This window comes from Physeter macrocephalus, chromosome 11 (genome assembly GCF_002837175.3).
Source record: "Physeter macrocephalus isolate SW-GA chromosome 11, ASM283717v5, whole genome shotgun sequence".
Lineage (NCBI taxonomy): Eukaryota > Metazoa > Chordata > Mammalia > Artiodactyla > Physeteridae > Physeter > Physeter macrocephalus.
Genome location: NC_041224.1, coordinates 52950442 through 52962447, shown reverse-complemented (window position 1 = coordinate 52962447; position 12006 = coordinate 52950442).

Here is a 12006-nt window from a genome sequence, read left to right as displayed (position 1 = left end):
GCTCTCTGTGGGAGCCAGGTGATTTAGCTTGCTGACATATGATTCAGAGCCTTTGCTAGAAGTGATTAGCGGACTGGATCGTGCCTTCACCTGAGATTTCTCTCACTAATAATTCGAGATGAGTTCACTTTTATTTCAGATTCCTGAGCAAACAACGTAATTTTGTCAAGGTGACTGGATACATCTGGGTGTGATAGCAAAAGGAGTTCAACCAGGAAGATAAAATAATTTTATATATAGACGTCAGAGTTTCTAAAAACAAGGAGAGAGGCAGATTAATTGGGACTGACACATCTCGGAATGACAAAATGTAGCTGTTGTTGACATGTGCAGAGCCAGCTGTTGGTACTCGACTTGACAACATCTCTTGCCATGCATGGGGAGCGATGTCTTTTCATTTTGATGAAATAAGGGCACAGCATATGTGCTCAACAAGCACTTAAATGTTGACTTGAGAGCAAAAGAAACATGATTTAACTAAAATGCATGTTTTCTTTTTCCTCAAGATACAACTTAATCTATACTAGGGCTGAAATACATACAAATATGTTTGGGGGTCCTGCCTCATTGGCTCCTGTTGTTTTCTCGTGCTTGAAACAACTTCTCCCTCCTTCCCACCTCCCCGCCGCTCAATGCTTTTGAGAGATTCATGCCAACAGCTGAAAACTCGGAGAGCCTTTAGTGTTTAACCCCTCATGAATTCTATCAGAACCCCACCTTTTGTGTCTAGAGTGCTTTTTCATTTACAGAGCACTCTCAGATTTTCAGTTTTGACTCTCATGGCACCTTTATGAGTTGACTTGTGTTGTCATCCCATTGTGTAGATGAGGAAACTGAGACTCAGGGTGGGTGTGACAAGTTAGGTGACTTGCCCCTGGTCTACGAGGAAGTGGCAGAGCTGGGATAAGGACCCAGGGCTCTAACAACCCAGGCTGTCCCTCGCCCTCACACCTAGGTTTTGCATTTTGCTTTTACTACCTGGTACATCAATATGTTGATTTTGTAATTCCCCATGGACCTGTATAAAGACATAGGAGCAATGAAATAAAAATAGCATATTTTGATACTTTCTTTACTCAGTACCACCTTATCTTGGGGAGCCTTGATTTTTCAAGTCTTCTTCCCAGAATTGACTGCCCTTAACATGGTGGAAGAGGCAGTCATCTACATGAAAGGTTTTACACATCAGAAGGACCCTTCTGTTCAAAACTATTCCCCATACAAAGCCATTGCTTAAAGTCTTCCATTCTTTTAAAATGCAGATGTCCCTGGGCAAGGTGATGCATTGATTTCATTTGATTTGAAGTGTTACTGATTCATTCAACTGCATCCAGGCAGAGAGACCTAGGACAGAGCAGAGGACCTGGGAGAATCCTGAGCACTAAAAAGGGAGGAGGAGGGCATTGAAGAAGAGTGAACAGGAGCATTTCTGGAAAGATTCCAACTGGCAGTTCTTGGGACTGAGAGCCCAGGAGCCAACACTCCAGAACATCTCCAGGCTGGGAGTTGTGAGAACTTGACCCTACCTCTGAGGCTTCTAGAGGTAGGGAAAAGACGAGACCACTGGCAGGAGGAAGTCTGGGCTCCCTTGGATTTGCATTCAGTGGTCTCCTGGCAGCTCACCTTGGGCTGCCAGCACATTTCACCTGGGCTGCCTTCAGCAGGTCCAGGAGCACAGGTGGAGCAGCCAAGACAGGTACTGCGTGCTAAGTAGCTCTCAGAGGGTGACTTCCGGAGTGTTTTGGCTATGGAAGCCAGAGGTGGCAACCTCTCTCCGTTTTTTGTTTTTTTTTTCCGGTACGCGGGCCTCTCACTGTTGTGGCCTCTCCCGTTGCGGAGCACAGGCTCCGGACACGCAGGCCCAGCGGCCATGGCTCACGGGCCCAGCCGCTCCGCGGCATGTGGGATCTTCCTGGACTGGGGCACGAACCCGTGTCCCCTGCATCGGCAGGCGGACTCTCAACCACTGCGCCACCAGGGAAGCCCGATATAGAAATTCTTATCTCCAGGGTTTACTTCCATCAGAGGAGGGAGGGAAGGAGGAAATCCCCTTGTATAAGCAATTGCAGGCACTCTAGAAACATGCAGCATTGTTGTAGAGATACCAAACCCTCCTCCACCAAACTGTAATTGCTCGTGACCCTGGCTTACTTATCTCTGATTTCTAAGTTAGAGAATGACAGGGATTCCAAGGCAGTGACCTCAGCTCTCCAAATTTTCAGGACTATCCTGTTTTGGTTGTAGAGGCAAGATGGTATTGGACAGAGGCAGACCATGTTTTCTGTGCCAGTAACTGGGGCTCTTTGTCATGGGACAGGATATTTGAAATTCTACATCCTGTGAATATCCAGGAAGTATGGGCCATAACTGTCAAATGTGATTCAATGTATGAAAAAAAAAGAAAAAAGTTTCGTGTACTAACAGTCTTCTAAGTACATCTTGCAGGTGTAATTCCATTTGGGGTGATAGGACTTAATATGAAAAGCAAATCCATTTTCGTCTGACTTTGAAATTTTGAACACTCTCATCCAAGTCACCAGGTTCACTCCAGGAGAAGTGAAACGCTGGATGATAATGAAAATCTTAAGAAGAAACAGCTATGATGTATTGACTGTTTTCTATGTGCTGGTCTCTGTGCTCAGAGCTTTTCAGGCATATCTCGTTTAATCTTCAGAACAACATTATATGGTGTTTTGTTTTCTTCATCCTTTTTTTTAAAAAATTGTGCAAGACACTGAAGTGGGTCATAGGGGAGGAAAGTGGAGTTTGGGGACGGTAAAGAATTTGCCCATAGCGTCACAGTTAGTACATGGAAGTAGCAGCGTTTATCTGGGTCTGTGTGGACTGAGTCTGGGCAACCAACCACTAAACTCGGCTCCCTCAACAACAGTTTCTGGTACAGTAAACAGGAGAGAAGAAGAAATGTATTTACTCCCCATGTATAGGATGGGGTCCAAGGAGAGAGGTGATCTCTCATTAGAATTCAGACAAGAATTTCATGGCAAATATTGAAACAATGAGTGTGAAATGTGTTCAGTATTCCAGCAGCTAGCCTCCCAGTGAAGTCACTGTTCAAATACGTTCTTCCAAATTAATTGAAAGCTCTGTTGAAAAAAAGCCACTTTGCTCCTACTGTTTCTGCTGGCAGCTCCCACTGTGTTGGCCAAGAGGATGGCCCACTGAGGAAAGTGCACGAGACTGAGAAGAAACAGAAGGTTTCTAGGACTCTCAAGGGTGCCGACTCCTCTCAAATTAGGCAAAAATTATTCTTGGTTTATAGCTCGGCTTCAACATTGCCAAGTCTGAGGGAAGGTGGACTGGGCTCCCTGGAGGCAGCTGGGTAAGGACATCGTTGTTAATCTGTGTCCCTTCTGGCCACGTCCCACACCTGTTATCCTGGAGGGCATCGTGAGCAAAACAGTGGGTGAATTAATTCATCTTCGGGCTGGCAATTATCATGGCTAATTATGCCCTTGGATCATGGGGGCCAAGTGGATTCTCCTTCAGGTGGATTCCTAGATTTCTGCCCCCCTTCATTCTAGCAGAATGAAACAGAGGCCAGCTACAACCATCTCTCTCCTCTATCCAATTTTCCCCTGATGCTCTCCCTACACACTTCCACTGCTCATATTTTTTACTGGATGAGAGAAAATTTAAACTAAATTTGAAAACCGCAAAAAGAAGGATTGGACAGTTGACTAATATAAAGCTCATGGCTCCATGCCCCAAAAGGGACCTGACTGCAACGGATATATGTTCTAGCCAGAGATACTTGACTCCTAGAATCTTCATTACAGACCACTGGGGCTCCAGATCTGTGCATGTAGTCACCTGAAAGAGAGAATCCCCCAGTAACTCATGGATTCATCGTGAAGATTAAATAAGCTAATACAGGCATGGGTAAGAACAATGCCTAGCACATAAGAAGTGATCAGTCAAAGTTAGCTATTGTTAATGTCAACTACCTTATCTTCTGTAGTTTACTGATCAGGAAACTGAGGCCCAGGGTTTTAAAGTGACCTGCTCAAGATCACATAGAAAGCCAGTGGCAGGCTTGGAACTAGAATACCAGACTCATGGTTCCTTTTATGGTTATTCGTAAATTCAACAACTGTTTATCAATTTTTTTCGTCTGTGCCAAACACTGGCTTCTATAACTGGCTGAGGTTATAAAAGTGGAAAAGACATGAAAAGACAGTGGAAAACCCCGGCAGTAGCTTCTTGTTTATGCGAAGGAGAAATATGACCCATATATGTCATATGGGTGACAACCAGCTGGGGTCTAAAGGTGATTTTCAAGTTATCTAAGCAGTTTTGAAATTTCACTGGTTGAAGTCAATAGTAGTGACTCCTGATACCAACTTTTTAAAATTTATATTTTAATATTAAATTATTTAAAAGTATATTGAGTATTTATGCAATTCACCCCATATTCGAGTATTTTTGTTTAAAGGGGATTACACGCACTGGTAGCATTCCGCCAGCCCACTCATCCAGCAGTGAGCCTTGTGGGATCTTTCTATACATTCAGCACTGCTCCTCCCACATCAATCATTTCATTTCTCAAGATCCCCGAGAGGCTGTGGGGAGCCAGCTTTGTGCTCTGGATAAGCTTCCTTTCCTCCCTCCCTCCTTTCTTTCCCTCTCTCCTATCTTTTTCTCATTCTTCTTTCTTCCTTTCTTTCTATGATTAAGAGCCCCATTTAATGAACAAGGACCTCAAATAATCAGAATCACCTTAGAAACAGGATTATACATTTCATTAAGCAAGACTAGCCAGGTGTTGATCTGGAAATCAAAATTTCCCTAAAATAGAGACAAGAAAACTTGGCTGAGGTACCAGACAGGTCAAGACATTTGCACTTGCTGTCCCATCTTTGGAAAGTGGCAGAAGTTCCCCTGGCATGGGTCTCTCATGGAGTGCCCTCTAGACATCTAGGAAAGACGTCATCTGAAATCAAGGACGTGTGAAATTAAGAACATGAGAAAAGTGCTCCGGCCATGGATGGGAGAGAGAGGACTGAATTACATAGACAGGCAAATAGAACAGGTCGTACCTGGCTGAAATGAACAAGATTCTCCGGCTTCCTTTCACTCTGCTGTGAGCTTGCACAGGGCTCCAGCTCTGCCTGGCTTTAGAAATTCTTTTCTCCAGAGTTTATATCCAGCAGGATGAGTCGATATTATAGTTCAGTAAGAAGGCATTTAAAGGGAGACCCGTCTTCTTTCCTTCATTCATTCAACATCTATCGGGTACCATGGGTCAGCAGGTGTTAGGAGCAGCCTATGGCCCTATTAAGGGGACTTCCCTGAGGGTTAAACACAGGTAAAGAGGAGGCTGCAACCCCACCAGCTCGTCTGACCCAACCCTATCTGTGCACCATGGGTACATGACCACATTTCTTACCTGTGACATCATGAGGACATCCACCCACCCCCGATGCTTACTCCTAACAACCTGATCCGTCTTCCTGAGCCTTGCTTACCCATACAGTGTTTTGATGATCGAATGAGCTAAGTGAAGAGTGTTTTGTAACTTGGGAGGAGGCCTCTGTGTACAGGAAAGCATGCTCCGTTGTGTGAATGATGATGTCTCCAGTGTGGGAAATGGAGGGTATGATAATGACAATGCAAGGCATACGAGCTCATTTAAGCTTCACCTGTTTATATATTTTAGGTGAAAGTGATAGATGGATAACTCTTTGCATGTGTGGGCAGAGTTTGTGAAAGTGCAGGCAAAGGGAGGTTTGGATGTGGTTGTGAAAATAACACATGCCCACTTTCCTGGCCCCTCGATCATGTCAAATTAAACCTGTAATAATCAGCTACAGTAGTTGTAAGAAGAGGCATTTGCTTCTTTCTATCCTTGTATGTTTCAAATGGAAATCTGTGGTTTTAGGAGTATATGTGTCTATTTCTGCAGTTCTGCCTATTGCTTTTTGAGAACAGCTTGGAGAGGAGGGGAAGGAGCTGGCAGTACCACCAGAATATGAGACCTCCCCCCCGGTGCCTCTGGCCCTGGATTCTCCTTCTATTAGGGCACCTCATGCCAGGGCATGCCTGGCAGGAAAGGGTCAGTGGGCTCAGGGCTTGGAGACATGTTAGTTCCACCAACAGGTGTTGAGTGCCCACTCTACCCCAGCCATTGTGCTAAATGCTGAGGATGCCAAGAGGAAGCTCTGAGGACAGACCTGGGGAGACAAGACACCTAAACTGATCATTTCAAAATAATGCAGGATGCACTATGCAAAAGTGTATATGCAGGATCTTTCATGGGAGGTGGTTTCCTAGAAAGGTGACACCTGAACTGAGTCTTAAAGGACTATGGGGGGGAGCAGTGCTTCCCACCCTTGTTCCAGCTGTCTCTATTTTTTGACATCCTGCTCTGCATGGCCCGGAACGTGACAAGGGAGGACTTCCTGGTGGGGCGGCTTCCCTGGTGGCGCAGTGGTTGAGAGTCCGCCTGCCGATGCAGGGGACGCGGGTTCGTGCCCCGGTCCGCGAAGATCCCACATGCCGTGGAGCGGCTGGGCCCGTGAGCCATGGCCGCTGAGCCTGCGCGTCCGGAGCCTGTGCTCCGCAACGGGAGAGGCCACAGCAGTGAGAGGCCCACGGACCGCAAATAAATAAATAAATAAAGGACTATGGGGGGCAGGGAGCTGGTTGAAAGGAGCAGAAGGTAAATTTGGTTGGAGGACTGGGGTGAACAAAGACACCGTGGAAGGAAACGTCGGGGAGGGGCATGCAGAGAAACCCCTACCTGGAGTTTGATATTTCTGTTGCTTAAGTTCGAAGCCTGGGGAGGTTGGTGAGAGATAAGGTGAGCTGCCTAGGAGTGGTAGAGAGGGAAGTTGCAAAATCCAAGGATTTTTGCCAAAGCAAGGACAACCAGGGTGTGAAGGTCTAGATAAGGAGGTTCCAGAGTCCAAGAGAGCAGAAAGTTTATACGGGCGTTAGCACTGGTAAATGTTGCTTCTGGAGCAGGAGCTGTTGTTCTGTGTCCTTCATATGTTATGTGTATAGTGAGGGATATAGGCAAGAAGCCAAAGGGTGGATGCTGTCCCGGATTACGGCAGGGCCAGGGATTGGGCTAACCGAACGGAAGCCTGCTTGGTGTGCGCTCCAAAACATTGTCCCTGAATGTGTCTAAACCCCTTTCAACCTTGCAGGTATATTTGCTTAGTCACAAATTTACAAACGGAACTCAGTAAAACTGTGATGAATGAGAATCTTTTAAGATAATCTTTTTCTCCAGACAAAAATAGATATATGATTATTCTTAGAAAGTTCGGGTTATGCAGATAAGTTTGAAAAATAATATTTAATTGTGTTATCAAATGATATAGTCACTGGTAACATTTTATATATAGCATAGATTTTTATTTTCTACTTGTAAGCTTACTATTAGAGGGTGAATGTTTTCCACACAGAGAAGGTGGGCACACTACTTACCCATTTATTACCTCTCAGCTTCAAATTCACCTTTCATTGCCCTGCTTGGTGATACTGGAGCTGGGACCTGTGGACACTTCTCCTTTGCCGTTAGGCTGGTATCAGACTTTGTTAATAGAGGGCGCTAGAGAGCCACTTTAGGACCAAACAGGAGGAATGCATTTTCCTTCCTCTTCCTGGCCTTGGGTCAAGCAGGTCAGTGTGGAGGGGCCCTGGTGGTGCTCATCTCAGCATCCTGGGTGGGCCAGCTCCACCAGCCTGCAGTTCCAGCAAGTTTTCCCAGTACTCAGGGACCATTGCTATGCACCAGCTCCCATCCATAGCCTCTGAAAGATTTCTTCGCCACCTGGAGGGCTGCTCCTACAGACCACTATTGGCTCACACCCTTCAGCAAGGGTATTTGACAACATCAGGACGATTCTTATCCTCGAAGGGGGCAAGTTCTTAGTTCCTTTTTCTTACTGCTCTCTGCCGGTGCTACTTCTGAACTCCTGAAAGTTCTCTTTTACCCCCTTTAGGTAATTAGCTACCTTTTAATTGTTACACATCTTTATATGAAATGTTTCATGTCCAAGTTATTGCTCTTGTTTCTACTTCCTGACTGGACCCTAACTGATAGAGAATAGAAAGAGGAGAGCTGTCATAAGTAAGTTGGGAGAAAAGAACTGTTCCCTCACTTTTGCCTCCAAAATTATAACACACACACACACACACACACCTACCCAAAGACCATTGAGAATCACTAGTTTTATATATTCTCTTTGTTATAGCCCAAGTTTTCCAGAAAGCAAACCTGAGGCAAGTCTTACATGCTATACTTTATTAGTGGGTACAATTACAGGGAACAGGAGTTAAGGACGAGTGATTAAAGCAGGGAAGGAGAGAAACCCAACATGAAGACGCATTAACAAGCTGGCTGCCTCGCAGCATGGCTGAGTGCTCAACCTTGGCAAACTTCTGAGAAGTGGCATAAACTGCTCCCTGCCCTTCACTGGCTCCAGGTGCATACAAGGGACTTGATATGCATTTAAGTTATTCACTGGGCAAACACGTCTTCACAATGATACATAATGCTGCAATATCTGTGCACCTCTGACTATTTTTCTTAGAGCAAATTATTTTAAATATATGTATTGTGTTAAAGTATAGGAAATGAGAATCTTTAACCAGAGTTTTACTGGAAATTTCAGGTAACCAGAGTTCCTTGTTTCATGAGCGTTCTGGTTAATAGAAATGTTTTGTTTACTATGTTTTCTCCAGTCAAATATCTCATTTGTAAGGTAGATGTGCCATTCATTTAACATCATGGTTTTGTGTGTGTGTGTGTGTGTGTGTGTGTGTGTGTGTGTGTGTGTGTGTGTGTGTAGTCGGGAGAGATGAGATGAAGTGGAAGCACCAAACGACTACATTCAAACAGAATTTTTTGCAAATTGACATACATTTATCCATAAAATTTCAGGCTGCTTTAATTTTCAATATCACAAAGGTGGAGTCTATTTACCTTCAAATTCTAAAGGTTCTGAATCACTTTTCAGCACTGGAAATTATACAAACCATGGGTCCTCCACGGAGCGCCCCGACTTCACTGGATAGAGTAACGAGAACACAGTAGTCAGAGGGGAAGCACAACACCATTGTCCTTAAGAAAGTGCACACACTTTGTGTTGGTTAAAAACTGGAGGCCAGGTGTGTCATCCTCCCTGAGAGGCAAGGGCAGACCGGGATGGGAAGTGAAGCCAGACCCAGGAGTGAGGGGTCAGGGGAGCGAAGGAGACAGCCAGGCAGGAGGACTGGGACTTGGTGGAGCATGAAACCAGAATGCCCCAAAGTCCTTCCTACCAGTTTTGACAACTGGTGTGGGCCCCGAGCCAGCCAGACAACAGACCTTGAACAGTGCTCATGTCTTCTGCCTGCCAACTCTCCCCCTACCTTGGCGTCCAGATGTCCCTCCGAGGGCTCCCCCAGCCTTTAAGAGAAAATCTGACTGCGGTTTTATAGCGTACCAATGTCTGCAGCTTTTCCTCAAAACATCACCTTGGATTTCTCTCCCTGATGCATAATTGGTGCTACAAGAGGGAAAAGGAGAGCATACCACAACTTGCATAATTCTGTTGATTTTGGAAACCCTGCCGCGGCAGCACAGCACGGATGCAGGAAGCTCGAGTCTAGAGTCCTTTGTGTGCACGTGCTTGTAGGTCAAGTATGCATGGCCACCCCACCAACATCTTATTGGCCATCGTTCTCTTATCACAGACGCCCTAGCTTCCACTTCCCCTGACTAGTGTTGCACCCAAATTGTTGGGTCCAGTATTTAGTTCAAGCTCAGCTGTTTCCTTGACCGTCCCGGGCCTTTAATCCAGGGTCCTTCACCCACACGTGTTGTAAAAGCTGGTAAGGAGTTCTAGGCATTACAGTTTTATTCCCAGTGCAGTCTTCCTTTTTCCTCAGTATTTGAACGAATGTGAGACGTTGGCATTTGCTTGCTTTCTTGGCTTCTCATTTCACTTGACGAATTTGGTTCTTTGTACAATCAAATTGGCTGCTCTGCTGGAGAAGTGAAAGGAGGCTCGTGGCCTATCCTCTCTAATAAAGATGCCTTCTCAGGATCAAGGCAAACCCTTCCCAGAGCTCAGAGCACCAAGAGGGGGCTGGGAGCCCACTGGGTGCCCAGCACAAGGTTAGGCCCTGGCGGAGAGGGTGGTAACGGCAAGTGTGATCCTGGCTCTTCGTGAGTTGGGATCACAGATCCCTTTGGAGATCTACTGAAAGCTATGAACCCTCTCTCAGAAACAAAAAAGCCCATACACATAAGATTTTGCATGTAATTCTCAACACTTATGACGTCACTTTTGGAAACTTATCTCTGGATCCTGGTTCTAGAAATCTCCAACTTAAGTAAGACACATGAGAAACAGCACAAGACAGTGTTATGGTCAGGAGCTAAAGAATGGTATATGTGTGACTGTGTATAAACTAACAGTGAATGTGATAAGGACCTCCAAGAAAGTGGAAAACACTGCATCTGTCTCTAAAAATATGATCCGGAAGCTGTGTGACCCAGGTGGGCATTTCCTAAATCCTTGAAACTTCGAGAAATGGAGAAATGGCTCTCGTGGTACTTGCCCCCTCCCCAGACTAACTGTACATGTTAGGCATCTTAAGAAGTATCCAATATTTTTTTTTTTGAGATAAATTGACTTGAATTCCTCATATGGGCTCCCTGTCTTTGCTGCCTTGTAAAACCCTACCACCTGTGTGTTAATCATCTGTTTTGGTGAGAAACACACCAGGAAGTCTGCAAGTCAGCTTGGAGGTAGGTGTGGAGTTTTTGTTTGTGAAGGGACTCCAATGCTTCCAGAAATTGTGCAGAAAAGCATCTGAGTCGTGGGTAGAAGAAAGTCAGAAAAACTTGAAACAATCAGGACTGTTTTGTTTTTAACAGCAAATACAAGTTTAAAGTGTAATTTAACAGCGGCATCCATTTAAAACCTAGAATTACAGCATTTTACATTGTTTCCTGCAGCAAATAGTCACCGAGAGCCTGCTGTATTCTAGATACATGCTAGATTCTGCAGATTTAGATCTTTGCAAAAGTGAATGACAGATCTGAACCCTGTCCTCACAGAACTTAATCTGGAAAGGACGGCAGAGACCACCACCCTGGTCATTCTATAGCTGAGGAAAGCAAGGCCCGGTAAGAGGGGAATGATTTGCCCAGGATCACACTGGGCTGAATTATAACCAGAGCCCAGGGCTTCTGGCTTTCTAAGAGCACAGTCGTGTTAACAAGAATTTGATGGTGAAATCAGGGGATTGTCACATTCCACAATCAAGCATTTATAAAGCTTCTACTGTTTCCTGTACTAGTCCTTGATTAAGAGCCAGAGATACTGAAATGTGTGGTAAACTGTTTGACCTTCTAAGATATGGTGACTTAAGTATATTTGGTTATAGAAGCCAATGACTTGAGTGCGGTGGCTTTTTAGATGGGCAAACTGCAACCAAACAAACAAAAAAATAGCTAAATATAGGGGATCAAAGCCAGTTCTTGGGAGGAAAAATAGGAGAACAGAAGAAGGAGGAGACAAATGGCAACAATAAAATGTCAAGCAGGAACTGAGCCATGTTTTGCTGGTGGACACAGTTTACTGGAAGGAGTTTGTATTCCCCTTTGTAACCTTGTAAATCACACTGGCAAAGAACTCCAACACCTCTGGGGACCCAAGCACTTGGAGGGCACTTTCAGCATTGGAAGGCGGGGTGAAAGGAGAATGTCAGCAAGTTCAGCCACCTCAGGGGGAAAACCCTGGTCCTACAGACTTTGGAAAGAGAGCAATTCTAACCCATTGTGCGCCCCAGGCTTGCAGGTGGGCCTTTGAGATCATTCCTTGAGGTTTGGCAACAGTGTGGTGCCTCTCGGCAAGCCTATTACAAAGTGCCATGATTTGCTTACGAAGTTTCTGTTTTATTTGCTTTTTTTTTTTTTTTTTTGTGGTACGCGGGCCTCTCATTGTTGTGGCCTCTCCCGTTGCGGAGCACAGGCTCCGGACGCAC